This window comes from Cryptotermes secundus, unplaced genomic scaffold (genome assembly GCF_002891405.2).
Source record: "Cryptotermes secundus unplaced genomic scaffold, Csec_1.0 scaffold341, whole genome shotgun sequence".
Lineage (NCBI taxonomy): Eukaryota > Metazoa > Arthropoda > Insecta > Blattodea > Kalotermitidae > Cryptotermes > Cryptotermes secundus.
This window is the reverse complement of record NW_019736400.1, coordinates 80275-97341: the sequence shown is the minus strand read 5'-3', so window position 1 is coordinate 97341 and position 17067 is coordinate 80275.

Below are 17067 nucleotides of genomic sequence, written 5' to 3'. Positions count from 1 at the left end.
GTCCGACGATCCGCCTATTCCAAATACGGCACCAATCTCATAATCGAATCGAATCTCACGCATTTCTGCAGCGCTCGCTCTTCACATCACTTTTCACCATTACGCGCGCTAGCCAATCAATTCTTGCTCCTCACTTTCGAGTTTGGCTCCGCCCCACCGACCAGCGTATAAAAAGGAGCGACTTCAGTTCATCGATTCAACTAACAAATGACAGACCCGACCTCTCGTCAGAGAGGGCGCTACACATGGACAAGACAGTAACTTTCAGTCAAAAGAAATATCTGGTCATGAGCCCCAGCTGGGGCTCGACACCAAGACTGACAGACTGACTGACCGTCAGTTGCAATGTGACTCAGACTCAGACTCAGACTCATCGATTCAGTTCAGCAGTTTCACATCAAGCAACTTCAACCAGCAGGCTTCGTCGCCAGCGCTCGGTCTTCGGAGACATCGGCAGGCTGCGCCAGGCACGACTGCCTCGGCCCTCCAGCGCTCTCACACCCGACTCACTGGGGCACCGCGCCTGGACTCGCCGGTGGTCGTGTTACGGTCCAACCCACTGGGCATCTGGCGTAGCCACTGCCTCATGGCTCCTACGACCGCGCTCAACGACTAGCCTTTTCACCAGCAGCAGCCGCCGCACGGCGATTAAGCAACCTCCAACTCACGCTGCCGCACGGCAACCAAGCAACCTCCAGCCACGGCCGCACTGCGGTCAGGCCACTCGCCTTTCACTAGCCTTTCTCCTTACCGGCGCGCGCCGCGCTACCTCACCGGTCAATCATCTCAGCAGCCACGGTCCTTTTCAGGGCCAACAAACTGTTCCGAAGAAGTGGGTTGTCATCGGAGTAATGACAAGACTACACAAACACGTGGACAAGAGAGAGCCCCACAGAATGTAAATAAATTCAATTCAATTTAATTCAATGCAAACGGCATTGGGAGGCAGCGCTATGAGCTCAGTAAACAGCTGCAAGACCTACAGGTAGATGTGGCCCTGTTTTCAGAGACACATCTGAAACCTCATGAAAAGTTCTTTCTTCCAAATTACCACTTTTATAAAATCGACTGCCAATCGGTCAGAAAAGGCGGGACTGCCGTTGCAGTTAGAAAAGGCATTCCCCTTAACCATGTAGACCTACCACCCCTTGTTTCAGTAGAAGCGACAGGGGTCTGCATACCAATTGGTAATAGCGAAGTGCTGCTTGCAGCTGTTTATAAATCTCCATGCAGAGCCTGGAGTGATGCTGACGTCACTGAGCTCTTAAGCTTCAGGCGAAAGTCTATTTTGGCAGGTGATTTGAATGCTAAGCATCCATTTTGGAATAGCAGAGTTTCAAACCCTCAGGAGAGAAACTAATGGATTCGTTTGTTATGAGTGAATTCGAAATCTCAGCACCACAGTGCCCCACTCATTATTCCCCTACGGGAAATGGTGACGTGCTTGTTGTGGCCTGAAGGTCGACTCCCGGTAATACTCCCGGCATGTTAACAGAGGATTAATTTTTTGTATTTTAGGGGAAAATGTTGGTTAGGATAGAATTATTTTCTGGAAATACTTTTAAGATGTACGAAAGAGGATGTAAGAAGGGTTAAGGAACTTCAAGGAATTTCTGCGTATGGAGTTTGACGGTCGTTAGCCTTTGACGCGTCGATGTCTTCTCAGCAGAATGACATTGAAGGTACCTCGAAATGCTAACTTTGCAGAATCTACATTTGAGAAAGATGAGGGAACGTTTGCAGGCAAAAGTGTTAGCCAAATTGTCTAGCAGATAAGGGGCGTGTCCATCCCCTTAGGACCCCAGCCAACGAGATTACCCACCTTGGGATAAGACGTCATTGGAGGCCGACTTACACCCTCCGGGAAAATAATGAGTTAGCATGAATAACGGTATATAACCCGGAGAGCAAATTATTATGAAGATTATTCAAACAGTAATTTTGGGCAGTTGGCGCCGGAGGCCATGTTGGAAGAAGCACCGACTAAGCGCCGGGCCACGCCATCCGGCCGCGGTCTCGACGCAAAGTAAGTGAAACTACTCTTATAGCCATGCTTAATAATTGTGATATTATTAAAGTGTAACTCCTCCAATGGGACATGAGTTAGGAACGTTACAACAAGTGTACAGGGCGTAAGAGTGATCCAACGGAGTGATGCAGAGGTAGCCAGGTGTAATGTAGAGACTGCAGAGGGGGTGTCTAGCGGCAGGGATGTGTAGAGAGATATATACAGTGGTTGAGTAGAACAGGAGAAAGAGGAGACTAGCGATCCGCACTGGGTGAAAATAGAGAGAAAGATGAGGTCCAAGAATCGTGTAGGAAAGTGTAATGGTAATCCGATACCAGTCGGCTCTTTGTGATATTACTAAACTGTATATAACTGTATATTGCTTGTTTATACTAATGTAGGGTAGCATAGGTTGAGAATGTAGGTTTCTGTTCTTCTGATTTCCTCCCTCACCGCATTTCGCACATGCGCCCTCCTGCCAACCCCGGTGAACAGTGTGCCCTTAGCCAGTGAAGCAACGATAGAGGAAGTAATTCAATCGTTTCCTTAGCCCAACCCCTGTGACTGCAGTACAGAAGGTGACAGCGGGGATGCCTCCACGCCCCCCTGTCACAACGGTTTAACAGGTGGCGTAACAGTGCTAGATATTGTGGTCCAGCAAAATATAATAATGTCAGATGTCATCCCCTCCGATATTTTGGATTCAGATCACCTACCATTAGTATTCCACATATTGTAAAAGTAAAGTAAAGCTATCCCTGTAACAGGCCGTGAAGGCCCATAGGTTTGTGAGACGTTAAGGGTCCCACATTACCTTGACAATCGGCTCAAAGATGGCGGTAAGATTGTCAGCCTTACGCGCCGGCCGCGCTTCACTTCCCAGAAATATGAATTTAATGAATTCCTGGAACTCATTTCTGTTAGAGGCTGAGTAAACCCCAGGGCCTAGTGCGGCCGGAAGGATTAGGTCAATTGAAAAAATCCAATGACCTCATCGGGACTTGAACCCGCGAATATCACCTAAAATAGAAATTAAGTTGTTTTGATTTTGTTTTGCTTTTGTTTTTGCTCATCATTACATTTTTTCCGTCCTTCTTACGAGCTATGAGCAATCACGCTCACAACTGACCTTACGCTGATTGGTCCTGCCTGCTTGTTAGTGCAACGGAGTAATTGAATGAAGGAAGCATCATCGGTGCGTTTACTGGTAATAATTTGCTGCTCTCAGAAGACCAGCCTCACTGTTGTAGAAGTATTAAGAAGTTCATGCGCCATTAGGTCTACCTATTTCTTGACTTGGGGCACCCGGTAGCGTAGTTAGTTGAGGCACTATACTACAAGCCGGAAGGTCACGGGTTCGATTTCCGATGAGGTCATTGGATTTTTCAATTCACTTAAACTTTTCAGCCGCACTATGGCCCTGGGATCGACTCAGCCTCTAACAGAAATGAGTACCAGGAATCTTCCTGGGCGTAAAGGGAGGCCGTCGCATAAGACTGACAATCTCACCGCCATGTGTGAGCGGATTGTCTAGAAAATGTGGGGGATTCGACGTCTCACAACCCTATGGGCCTCTACTTCATGTTACAGACATTGATTACATTTTTACCTCTTGATCTAAACATCAGCAAACTAAGAGCAAGAAAACTGTAAGCTGACAGTGTTGGCGGATTAGAAGAAAGTGGATTTACTTACGTCATTTGTAGTTGATTTAACAATGATGTGACTAATTCAGACTATGCAGCGTCAAATAATCTGATAACGGAGAATAATTACTTGAAAATGGCGCAGACGAAGCAGTCTTGGCCCACTGTAGGGCACCAAACAGCAATTAACCTGGAAGGACTCAGGAAACCCCCGAAAATGCTCGGGACGCTTTGTATCTTGGGAGATTCAAAATGTCTCCTGCCAGATACAAATCAGAAGCGTTATCATTGAGCCGACTTGCTAAGTATAAAATGTTGGAATTGTCTCTGTGTAACACGTCTGTGTTTCAACGGATGATCCATGAAGTTAACAAAAATAGGTACGTTCGCAGACGACACAGCAATTTTCGCTACGTCAGAAGACCCGGTAATTGCTTCATCTAATTTACAAGAACATCTGAATCTAATGGAGAAATGACTACACCGATGGAAAACAAAGTGAATGAAAGCAAATCGGCGCATGTGACTTTTACTCTCAGGAAAGGAAACTGCCCCTCAGTACATCTAAATCATGTTAACATTCAACAACAGGATGTAGTAAAATACTTAGGACTACACCTGGACTCAACATTAAACTGGAAACACCATATAGCGAAGAAGAGAAAACAAATCAATAGAACAATAGATAATTATCTATTGTTAGGTGAGATTTCCGATTTATTTCCTTGAACTTAATTTCGATTTGTTTTCTCTTCTTCGCTATATGGTGTTTCCAGTTTATTATAATAAATATAGTAATATAATATAATAAATATATAATAATATATATATAATAAATATAATAATATAGTTTATTATAATAAACTACTGATCTACAAAACAATAATTAAACCCATATGGACATACGGCATTGAGCTCTGGGGATGCGTCAGCAAATCCAACATAACAATCATCCAGCGAAGTCAATCCAAAATACTTAGAGCCATAGTTGACGCACCTTGGTACGTGTCAAACCAAACTCTTCACACCGACCTCAAGATCCCATATGTAAGAACCGTAATCACAGACAGAATCCAAAAACATTATCAGAAACTGGAATCTCACCCCAACAACGCAATAGAAGCTCTCCTTCAACCTACACAATACAGAAGACTAAGACGAACTTGGCCAAACGATCTCCAGGAAAACTGAGGCGTAATTGATGGATTACAGCTCTTCAAGCCAACTTAGTAGAATAGAATAATTATTGTACATGACAGCAAATTAGCTCATAGAATGCTAATTCAGATTGCTAATAAATGATAAATAAAGAAAATGATCCATGAATGCATGAATTATGTTTCGAACTTCAATTAAAATAAATTCCATTAACTATACTCCCATATTTAAATTAATCTTAACTGGACTTAATTTCGCAGATGCGTGGATGATGCAGTCCCCCCGTTTCGGAAGATCATCGGTTAAATCTCTGAACACAGACAGGGTATCGTTGAGTGAAGTTTACGTGGCTTTGTCTCTTAACCTTAAGACACATCTTCTTCAACTGCATCCAGCCACCTGACTACACTTCGAGTAAGCTCTGGTTCCTGTAGAGTTAACTTCATGCCAGGGTTCTGCTCCTGCGTTCCAAAAGGATGTCCCCCTCATCTTAAACGCTTTCACTATGTTGGGTTCATTACATAATCATAAAGTTCATGGTTATACCCAGGATTCCTGGGTTTTCGGCCTCTGTCCATCATCCGGTATTCTAGAAACTAGAAAACAACACGTTTCGGAAACTGAATCTGTCACCACTTCAGATCAGTGGGGGAAGACACCTACCCTTTTGGGTCCCTTAGAGAGAGCTAACCTCAATCTAGTGCTCTTTCTAAGGGACCCAACAGGGTAGGTGTTTTCTCCTCTCGCCTGAGGACGGAAACAGATCCAGTTTCAGAATTGTTGTGTTTTCTAGTTTCTAAAATACCAGACGATGGACAGGGTCCGAAACCCCAGTAATTCTGAGTGTTATACATCACCGTCAGAACCCTTAGGATCTACTTCGTGATTATAGCTTGATCTCCGTATGCCATTCCTTAATTGGGCCCTAAATTCTTCTTAATATCCTTCTTTCAAAGATTCAGAGTATGTTTTCTTCTTTCCTTGCGAGGGGCCAGCTTTTACTTAATAGTATTGAAAATATAAACGAATAAAGAGTATCTGATGATTAGGGACCGGATTTTTATGCCCTAATAATCCCTTAAATATGTATGCATTTATGCATGAAAAACTTCCGAAATATGCATTAAAATATGCACATATAAATTTTTACCAAACATTAAAATTGATTTTACATCATTTTAAGACCAACAAATGAATTTTTAAGTTAATTTTATGTAATCACTAAATGATTCACTTGCAATGAAAAGCTATACTTAATTACAAATCCTGCAACAAAGCAAATATATTTCATTACGAATTTAAAAAACCAGTGGTACTCACACTTAGCTCTCCGAATTGTTTCAGTTCACAATTACTAAATGTTTTAGGTTTTCCATAGTTAGTGGCCTCCTAATGTCTCGTAAGATGTCTTTATAGCGGGAAAAACTTCTTTCCACCTCACAGGAACTTAGGGGCGCATGTACAAAAGCCGCTATTTGCTCCACTGTTAGTGATTTTTTACTTGGCAGTTCAGTATGTTTACCAGCTAAAATTTCTTCAATTTCACAAATTTGTTCATATCCTGGAAATTTAAAAGAATGCTGTGTACTTTTTCCTTTACTACTTCACCAACTCTTCCAGCAACCAAACTCAATTTGGAAACAGTGGTTTTGAACACACTTAACTACTGATACAAAGTACTATTGCTATTGCTTGCTTGCAGCGAGGAAATGGCGGATGGAAGATGAGAGAAGTGAGCAGATATATAGGAAAGATTAGTTTCTAGTTCTGTGTTTTTTTAATACATCTTGGGCAATTTGAATTGACGCTGCACTTTTGGGATCAAATTTATTCCGACATTCCTATCTGTTTCTAAATGCTCGGTATAATAACTCGCTGCGCACAACCACGTGTCCCAGCGCGTTAAAATTGGTTCTGGCGGAAGTGGAACGCTCGGTGCTACTGCTTTAAAGGCTTTTTTTTTTCTGTATGGCACTTTAACAAATACATTCTTCACAGAAGACACCAACTTGTCAACAAGCGGAAAATTTTACGAATTGTTTCTGCAACACGGTGCAACCCATGGGAAAGGCAAGTCAAATGTGTCATATTTGGAAATATAACTTTAAGAGCAGTACCTGCTTTGATCATATAACTTGCGGCATCAGCCACAAAAGAGCAATACGCGCTCATACTGAACGCCATTCGGCAATAGTAAATTCATGGAATTGATAAAAAATTCGGAAACTGCGGAGCTATTTGTGTTTCCAAACTGTTTTACCGCAAGAAGATGTGGGTAGATTGTTCCTCCTTTAAAGGGATCCAACTATACAATTTGCAATAAACCTTCCCTCACAATCTTGTGTTTCGTCGATTGATACCCACACAAAATTATCTTGAATCTTATCTCTGATGCTTTAAATTGTAAGATCGTAACACTGCTTCACGTAATTTTCGCGCACAGTAGATTCATCCCGCACTTTGCACTGTGCATACTTCTCTGTGAAGTTTCTCAGAGTAGGACTGGTTAGTTTCCACAGAGGAATATCTGCCGCTAAAAAAAGGCTTCGCATAAATCAAAGGAAAACTGTGAAAAACTATTATTAGATAATTCACTAAGCAATTTTTGAACAGGAGCACTTTTCGTGGATTTAATTTTAATATTCTCTTTGTGTATATTAGTGTTCAAATGCTGAAGCACTTGAAAGCGTTTTTCACAACCAACTGTTTTCTTACACGCTCGGCAATAAAGAATTTCGTTATCCGTACTTAACATCTCTCCTTCGAACTCCCGCTGATACATCTGTAATTTAGTTTTCTGACTTACTTTCACTTTCGGCATGACTACAGAAAGCTAAACAAACTTAACTACAGACTAGTCACCACTAATGTGAATGGCCCCCAGCTTCAAATGAAGAAGCGTAATGAACGTCATGGAGACTTCGGAAATAAATAAGTGAAGTCCCTTATCGGTTGAATAGTATTAGGTTAATAGCGGCTACATGTGAACGCTTCCGACTAATCTCTTCGCGGCCACTTTCATGGTACGCGGATGAGTCAAGTTACAAGTACAGGGATTGGGGAAGTCCCGTCCTGGATATTGCATCAGGAACATGAATCATGACGAAATGCTGAGTCAAATATGCAACATATTCTAATTTGGAAAAGAATAATTGTATACATGCGACCATGATTAAAAATTTGAACATAAATTAAAAATATATATATATGATAAACATTTTAAAAAGGAAATATGCAGTATAAATATAGATCTTCGAAAATATGATGCTTATTCATAAAGCAGGCAAGGTATGCATTTATATGCACCATCAAACCATGTCCAAAATTTAAGAAATGAAGTAATTCATACATATACCCAAACGAGCATACTTTCTGGTTGCAACAAATAAATATGCATTTGCATTAAAATCCGGTCCCTACTGATGATATGTGATGCTCAATTATTTCATATAATTCATTATTATAAAGAATTGAAAAGTTTAAAGAGTCTACAATTATACTTAATGATACTCAGCTGAAAGATACGAATGATTGCACTTTTTATTTTATTAAGTTTTATTTATTATAATTCATTGTAACTACATGTAATATTCATATGATTAACAGTTGCCACAACAATAAGCATGCATACAGCAGTTTTTATGAAGAGTTCTACATTCTGGGATATAACTCCGTGGAAGCCGATGAAATCTTGCCACATGCTCTCACGCTGGTCTTTTGCTTGACATATACTTCGAGTCTGAACATGGAGGCGATGTATTCCTCCGAAACGTGGGTTGACTTTCAACGGACTACTTGGTATTATATCTCAGAAGATAGAAATCTTCAGCAGAAATGAAATTCCATATTCAACATTAGTTTGGAAATATGATATTGGCAAAAAATAATATTGCGTTAAACGTTTATAAAAATAGATATATTTAATTCAACATAACATCATTCGAATCAGAACAACAATACACTACTGTAAGGTAACATTAATAACATGGATTAAAAATAGTTATCTAGGTCTGTTCCAAGAAAAAAAATAAAGTAATAATATTAGTATAAAATTAGGATCCACTCGTGTAGTTACTGTGACGTCATCTGAGGTACAGTATTAAGAAATTAAGTTCGCCTGAAGTAGCTCAAAGTGCTTTATCCTGCCTGTTCATTCAGATTCATTTCAACTGAAGCAGGACAACGATGTATGTAGTGGCAGTTCCGGCCACACTACATAGGAGATTGAGGTTGATTGCAAAGAATCCGAAAGCTGTGAAGCTGAAGTCTGTATTCCAGAGTTGCTGCGAGAATAACTGAAGTTCAGCAAGCGAATCAGCTCTCACAGGCATTTGTGATATTAATTTCTGAACAACTGTTGAAGTATAAGCTGCCTCGGAACTGGTCGTATGGTAGGACATTACAACACCCATTACCTTGATCATGCAAGTGCAAGAAATGCAGAAATTCATGATAACCCCGCCACATGAAGTTTCGTCATCACAGTCAGCCATGCTGTCGACATGTCTTGAATCCATGGCAAGAAAAGTAAACATGACAAAAGATACAAAGGCGTACGATATAATTAAGAGAATCGGAATTCCATAATTCGAATTTATCATCTGAATTACATCGCACAGTACTCCGTGTATCTGACGCAAAGCACGAATGTGTTGTCGGTCGTGGTGAAAGAGTTGATTTCTGATTTTTCTGACAGGAAAAAATAAAGGATCTAGCATCTTAAGATTTTCAGATTTACTTCCAAAGAGTACCGTGTCTGTAGAGTTTGCTTTACTCGAATGCTCTAAGACCGAAACAAATGTCTCCAAGCTCTCTTCTTCGAAATTAGATATTAACATTGCTGAGAGCTGTGTGTTTAATTTAGCCAATCTGCTCTTCAAAATCCAAACAAAGATCAGATACTGAACTAACATAAGTGTAGCAATGGAACCTCCAATAATACAGCCTGACATTCTAACCACGGATGTGAAATAAATTCTTCGCCCACTGATATCACACAGAGTTATCATGCATGCAGAAACGAACACTACTAATATTTTTATGATCACTATGAGTTTTGTTGTTGCATAAGCTGAAGATGCCTTCTCTCCGAGTAACACCTTATCTACCAATGAGATTTTAGAGCAGAAGACTCTAAGACTTCGACGGTGACAGAGTATCAAAGTTGACAGACATATACCCGCGAAAGTGCAAGAACGAATTATGATAGGAATGATATTTCTGCTGGATAGTTTCGGGTATCTGTAGATCGCCTCCAAGGTCATGTCGAAAATGAACCATCCCAACATATAAGCAAACATCATATGGTTATACAGAACGGAAAACCGGAAGGAGGTCTTTCCAGTGATATCCGGAATTGTAGTTCCTGACTTGCCGCCAGAACACGGCGCGAGTCCCGGTAGCTTGGAGACCACGTGCAGGGGTTTCAGTGCGCTGTAAATGCAGGACATGGCTGGGTAGTGATCCGTTTGACCAAAGTCGCTTTGATTCTAGAAGTAAAAAGTATATAAAATTAATTTTGAATAAGCCGAAATCAGTATTATAGTAACTAATAATAATGCATTTGAGCTCCACACTGAGAAACATTAATTGTGAAGCAAGGTGGCGTGTTCAACTTAATTTTGTAATAATATGGATCAGACATTCAACAATATGTCGAAAAGCTCACACGAGTATTTAGTGTTCTATCCATCTATTTGTCTGTCTCTCTGTCTTTCTATCTCTATCCGTCCGCCCGTCCGCCCTTCTATCTATCTATTTATCTATCTATCTATCACAGCCCTTTTTTGGACCTTGACCGCTTTTCAGTTTCTTGAGCTTCTACACAGTCTGTAGGACTCCTTGGCCCGTCGCAAGGTCACAGAACAACACGAACACAGAATAAACGCACACAGACATCCATGCCTCGAGTGGGATTCGAACCCACCATCCCAGTGTTTGAGCTGGAGAAGTCAGTTCATTCATTAGACCGCGCGCCCACTGTGATCGGCGCTTCCCTCTCTTGAAAGGGAATAAAATGACAAAGCATAAACCTAATGTTTTTTGTTTTAATTGTTGTGTAATTTTGACACCGAAATGGAGCTAGACAGCCGACTATGCTCTCCAGGCGCCCTTACCTTTTTCATTCGTATGGTTGATTTATACATCTTGACATACCTGTATATGTTGAGTTTATAGTCTATAATCTGCAACGGTTGTAAATCCATCAGGGAATCTTTCAGTTTAAAGCATCACGAACTACTATTGTTTTACTTAATTGAATGAATATGATGTACCAGTACCTGCTGTGGTAAGTGGCAAGCTTACGCTTATAAGCTGCTCCAGGAAACCGATGGCGTCATTCATGAGTCTAATCGCAATTTATTATAAACATAGCTCAGCTCTTCACTCTGAACTTTATTCGTAAGTTTAGAATGAAGGCTACATATTACTGGTAACGACAACAAACATGACACCTATGTCAACTTCCAGAATACGAGATGGATGAAATGTTGGTAATCTATTAGTAATATATGAAGCTTAAATAAAGAACTTTTATTATAAATAGAGCTAATAATGCCGATCACATATTACGCTGTTCACCACCACAATCCATTGCAGACAAAATGACTGACAATTAAATTGTCTGTGCAATTTAGGGACTTGTAGAAATAAGATTTAACATAATTAATTCAGCTGATAATTAAATATGGAAGGTGATTTCTTGGGAATATTAATAGTTCCTCTCTGAACCCAATTTATGTTCACGTTTATATTAATTACTCAATCAATGTTACTTTGACTACCCCAGCTAAATGAAGGAAAACCAGTCAGAAAAAAAAACAGCCATTAATGAAATCGAAGTTCTAAAGGCACTCACTGATATATCATTAAATGTAACAACAAATCTGAAGTTCCTAATATTATGAAAATTCTTTATTTAATTACGGTTAATTAAAATACATTATAGTGACACATTCGAATGACATATTAATTTAGAAGGTCAGATTATGGAAAAAATATCAAACGTTTTTTCTGTGACATTACGCCTGGAAGCTGGAATAACGGTGCGAGAGTAGACATTCATTGCTATGCAAAGTTTCGGAAAGCAGGTTCCCGCGGCAACGAATATGTAAGAAACAATCGAAGTATGTTTGAGGTATAGTGATGGGAATTGTGTTTTCTGTGTGTTCGCCCCAATGCTATATAACTAGAATAATTGAGGGAATCTCTTGAAACCCGTGTGGAGGTGAGGTCGAATACCTCCACCGTGACCCTGCGAGTCGTAAGAGGCGACGAAAAAGGAAGTCTCAAATCTGAGACAGTAAAATGTGGTCACGAATCCCAAGGGACTCGGACCCGAAAATGACTGCGCTGGCAAGGGCCAGCAGCATATACAAAATACAGACCGTAACTGTCAAACAGCAATACATATATGGCCATGAGCCCCAAGCTCGACACCAAGCATTACTAACTGACTGACCGACCGTCAGTCGCAATGTGACTTTGACTTTGAATCTGTTGAGCCGGCAGTCGAAGATACTCGTAGTTGAGAAGAAAAAAACTTAGTGTGTGATTTGAAGACCTTATGCATTCTGTACTTGCAGTGAGACTGTTGCCAGGATACGACCAACGTGTGTATAACGGTGAACTGTAAAGCGTATAGATCAGCGATAGCGCTTGTACTTTCGAGCTGAGTGTATAAGTGTAATAAATCTATTGTCATGTGTAAGGGGGTACGCGTGACGAAATGACTGCTTCTAGTTCGGATGATTGGATTTATTAGCAGCTTTGTTACACACTCTTTCTTAATTACACTCAAATACAATACATGCAATACAGCCCTAAAGCTTAATTACACACTTTCCAGTTCACCGTTGCACACCCACTAGGATTCTCTGTCTTTCAACAGTTGTCTCCTAGCAACGGATCTCCACACAGAAACTGTCACTTCAAATCACTCCGAGTATTACACACAATTAAAGTCTTCCAATCACACGCCAAGTCTTCACACGACGAACTTCTCGTGGCTGTCACTTAAACACTCTCAAATACTCTCAAATACCGAAATCTGTTCTGTCTGTAACTGTCGTCATATAGCTTCCGCACTGACCACGCAGAAAACAGCCTATATTGCTGGAACGTGTTCACCGAGCGATTGCATAGCAACGATCGCGGCACGGACTCTATAGAAAACCAGTTACATGATAGCTACCACTGTTGCATGACGTCACAGCCCAGCATGGAAGGGTGCTTACCGAGCGTTGCGTAGCAACGGGCTGGGTGGGGGTATGTGACGTCACTCGCGGAAAAGCAGAGGTCACGTGACCCATACTTACTGTTGCGCAATCCAAGCGTCCACAGAGCTGTCGTCTAGTAACGCGCCGATACAATCTGCAACTCTCCTGTTGCGCGTGAGCCCGAGGCCTCTGTGGCTCAACAGTTCCTGCATAAAGCAAATACGCCACAATACTCACTAATCCAAACTCCGTCAACAGTCACACCCGTTCACATGACATTTTCTGTGACAGACTTCCTTACAGACCAAATGTAATGATCGGGAACAGACGTACAATAGACTATACTGAATTAAGAAACACTATGGAAAATGTTACCAGAAACAAGAATAAAAACATTCCAAAGGCTACTATGAAATTTCAATTCGACATTTAATGTGATTAAATGTGATCCTATAAGACTGGAAGTAGCAGAGAATGAGGTTTCTGTGATCACTGCTACATATAAAAAGACGGGATCACCAATTAAAGGTACTTACTTACTCATGGAGTCCTTTTTGAGGAACCGCCAATTCTGCAGCTACTCAAGAATTTCCCAGCATTTTATGGAACCCGAAGGTTCATTACCGTGTCAATAAGAGCCCTCTACTGGTACCTATCCCGAGCCAGATCAATTCAATCCATACCATCCCATCATACCTCTCTAAGATCCATTTTAATATTGTCCACCCACCTACTCCATGGTCTTCCCAGTGGTCTCTTTCCTTCTGGCTTTCCCACCAATATCCTATATGTATTACTCTTCTCCCCCATTCGTGCTACATGCCCTACCTACCTCATCCTCCTTGACTCGATTATTCTAATTACGTTTGGAGAAGAGTACAAATTATCAATTAAAGGTAGATAAATAATGTTTCAAATAATTAGTATCAGTGAAACGGATAGCACCAAACAACTGCGCACTAAGCATGTACAGAACGAAAACAGAATACCAAAACCGGGCACTGGGGCGAAAAGTCCCTCGGACGTCGGTAGAACAGATGAAGATTTCAACAACACCTAGAGAGTTCAGAAACAGCCAACTTAACCTAATTCTGCAAATTTCACCATGACTAGTAGTACTTCCGAACAATTCACACTATGCTTCTTATTCAAAGCAATGTTGGTAATACGAAATAATTTACATATTCACCTATACGCAGTTCGAAGTTCCTTTAAACAAAGAGTTAACACTTCATGGCGTAACTGAGGACAAATAACAGTAAACTTACAATTTCTGCAGCTTTAGATACACCGCTCAATTTTAACGTAAACTGTAATTTAAAACCACGGTGAAAGACCATTTCTACATTACATCATTTGGGCGTGTTAATTACACGCGATGTTCAGTACAGTTCTGCAACGTCATGATGCTTGTCTCAGTAGGTCTGCTCCCAAAGGGACAGCAATTTTTTGTTTCATATCTTCCAGTCATTCAGTTAAATAATAGTGTCAATAATGTGACTGATATATTAAAATGTATTAAATTATACATTACATTGCACATTTAAAGCAAAAGGTCGGGGGTTTGTTTGAGGAATTTGCTCCTCTAAGACGATGTCAGCGTCAGCGCATGCGTAACTACACATATTTCTGGAAAGAGCGTATGGCATTCTGTGTTTTTTGTGGCACAGCAAGTGCATAGAATACAAGCGCAATACTAATATTGTGATATGACGCCCGAAGGCCGGAACAGTGAAGTCAGAATAAACGTTCATTGCAAGGTAATTACTCGGTAAACACATTCCGGTGGCAACGAATAAGCAAGCAACAATAAAGTAACTTCCGTTGCCATGCAACGGCACTATAAACAAGCCTTCCAAATAATAGAGAGGCCGTGTTTCTTTGCGTGGTCCGTGTAAAGTGATTATAAAAAAGTCGACAAGATTTAGTCCAGTTTCGAGACGCCAGGCTGTCACGATACGAGATTAGAAGCAGAAGAACTGAATAGTTAGCAGTTGCAGAATAATGGCATGAAAGGAATTAGCGGTGAAGATAAGACTTCATGTGTGATTTGAAATGACAATGGGACTGCGATAAATCCGTTGCCAGGATACGACTAATGAAGACTGAGAACCCAGATGTGTGTGCAACGGTGAACTGTAAAGTGTGGGGGTCAGCGATAGCGCTGTATTGTCTGTATTCCCGAGCTGTGTGTGTGTGTGTGTGTGTAAGGTACGCGGTAGCGTAGTTGGTTGAGGGACTATGCTACAAGCCGGAAGGTCGCGGGTTCAAGTTCCCATGAGGTCATTTGATATTTTTTCAATCGACCTAATCCTTCCGGCCGCACTATGGCCCCGAGGTCGACTCAGCCTCTAACAGAAATGAGTACCAGGAATTAATTAAATAATTTTCTTGGGGAGTAGAGAGCGGTCGGCGCATAAGGCTGACATCCTTACTGCCATCTTTGAGCCAATTGTCTAGATAATGTGGGACCCTCCACGTCTCACAACCATATGGGCCAGTTACAGGGATAGCTTTACTTTACATTTACACACATTCATTCATCAGTAATCTGTCAGATGACAGGTCCACAGTCTCTTCCAAAACAGTTTCTCCACTTAATGCGATCTTCTGTTTTTGCAAAGAGACTATCCAGGAATAGTGATAATGTGGTAGTTTTTCCATTTGCTTTCCACATCGCAGTACAACAGCCGTTCAAACCACTCTGGTCACGCCTGTTGCTATACGAACTTGAACCATCTCGAGCGTCATTTTCTCTGTGCTTCAAGTCGCTGCTGATGACGCTGCTTCCGGCATCAGTTTTCGGTGTCTCTCTTCGTCTGATGCCTACCCTTTGACCTGTCCAGCAAGGGAGGCCCTGCCAGTAGCTACTCTACCGCTGGTATAGCTCTCAGGGTCCTTGGCATACTCAAACCCCCTCAAACCCCCACACATACATGTTAATAATTATAACCTAATTAATTCTTACTTAATCATGTGGCAGCTGAACATCCTAATTCAATTCATGTTTATTTATGTGCAAACTTAACAGAACAGAGGCCAATTAAAAGGTTAGCATGAGTACATAGAAATACACAAAAATAATTAAAAAACAAAATACAAAATTTGAGAGTCTATATAAGGGCAATAAATTAATAATAATAATTCCAAGAAAAATTAAAGTTAACGTTAATAGGAGAGAAAAATGACATAAGACCAATAAACGTACATACACAAACTTACCGCCATCTTTGAGCCGATTGTCTAGATAATGTGGGACCCTCAACATCTCACAACCATATGGGCTTTCACGGCCTGTTACAGGGAGAGCTTTTTACTTTTTACTTTTTTATGTACATACACACACATAATATTAAGAGTATTGTGTCGAAAAAAGCATGAGAAGAACTTGAACGTGAGAGGATGACACAAGAATTTGTCATGAAAGGAAAAGAAGAATGACGCAAGATTGAGAGAGACACAATAAGGACATTGAGAAAGCAATTCGAGCCATGTGCAAGTGCACAAGCAGACGCGCTATATGGAATCCCAGCAAATACGAACACCAAATACTGGACACTGTGGAGGGGTAGACCCCCTCCGAAACGAAAAAAAAAGCATGAAGAACAGCGAGGGTGAATGAGTGATGAATGAATGAGATACGACGGGGTCTTCGAATGCTGGACCATGGTGGTGCTCAGGGTGAGCACCACTGAAGAGAGGGGCAGATGCGGTAGAATGAACACTGCAAAGCACGGCAAGACCGAATGCAGACATTGCCAGCAGAACACCAAGGGACACCCGAAAGAGAAGTAGAACGGTTAGTCTGTTTGGGGACGAACAACCTTTAGAAGGGAGCGATGTGATGTGTTATCTTATGTCCATCGCCGTGACAACCACTACAATCAGAACGCACACTTCCACAACAACAAATACGTGGAAATTGTGGAGTTCCCACAGTGACAAATCGTAGCAACGAATTGTCATTAAGTAACAACGAAGGAAATGAAACACGATATTGCATTTCTGAGACAGTCTGAGTATAGCCGCCATCGAA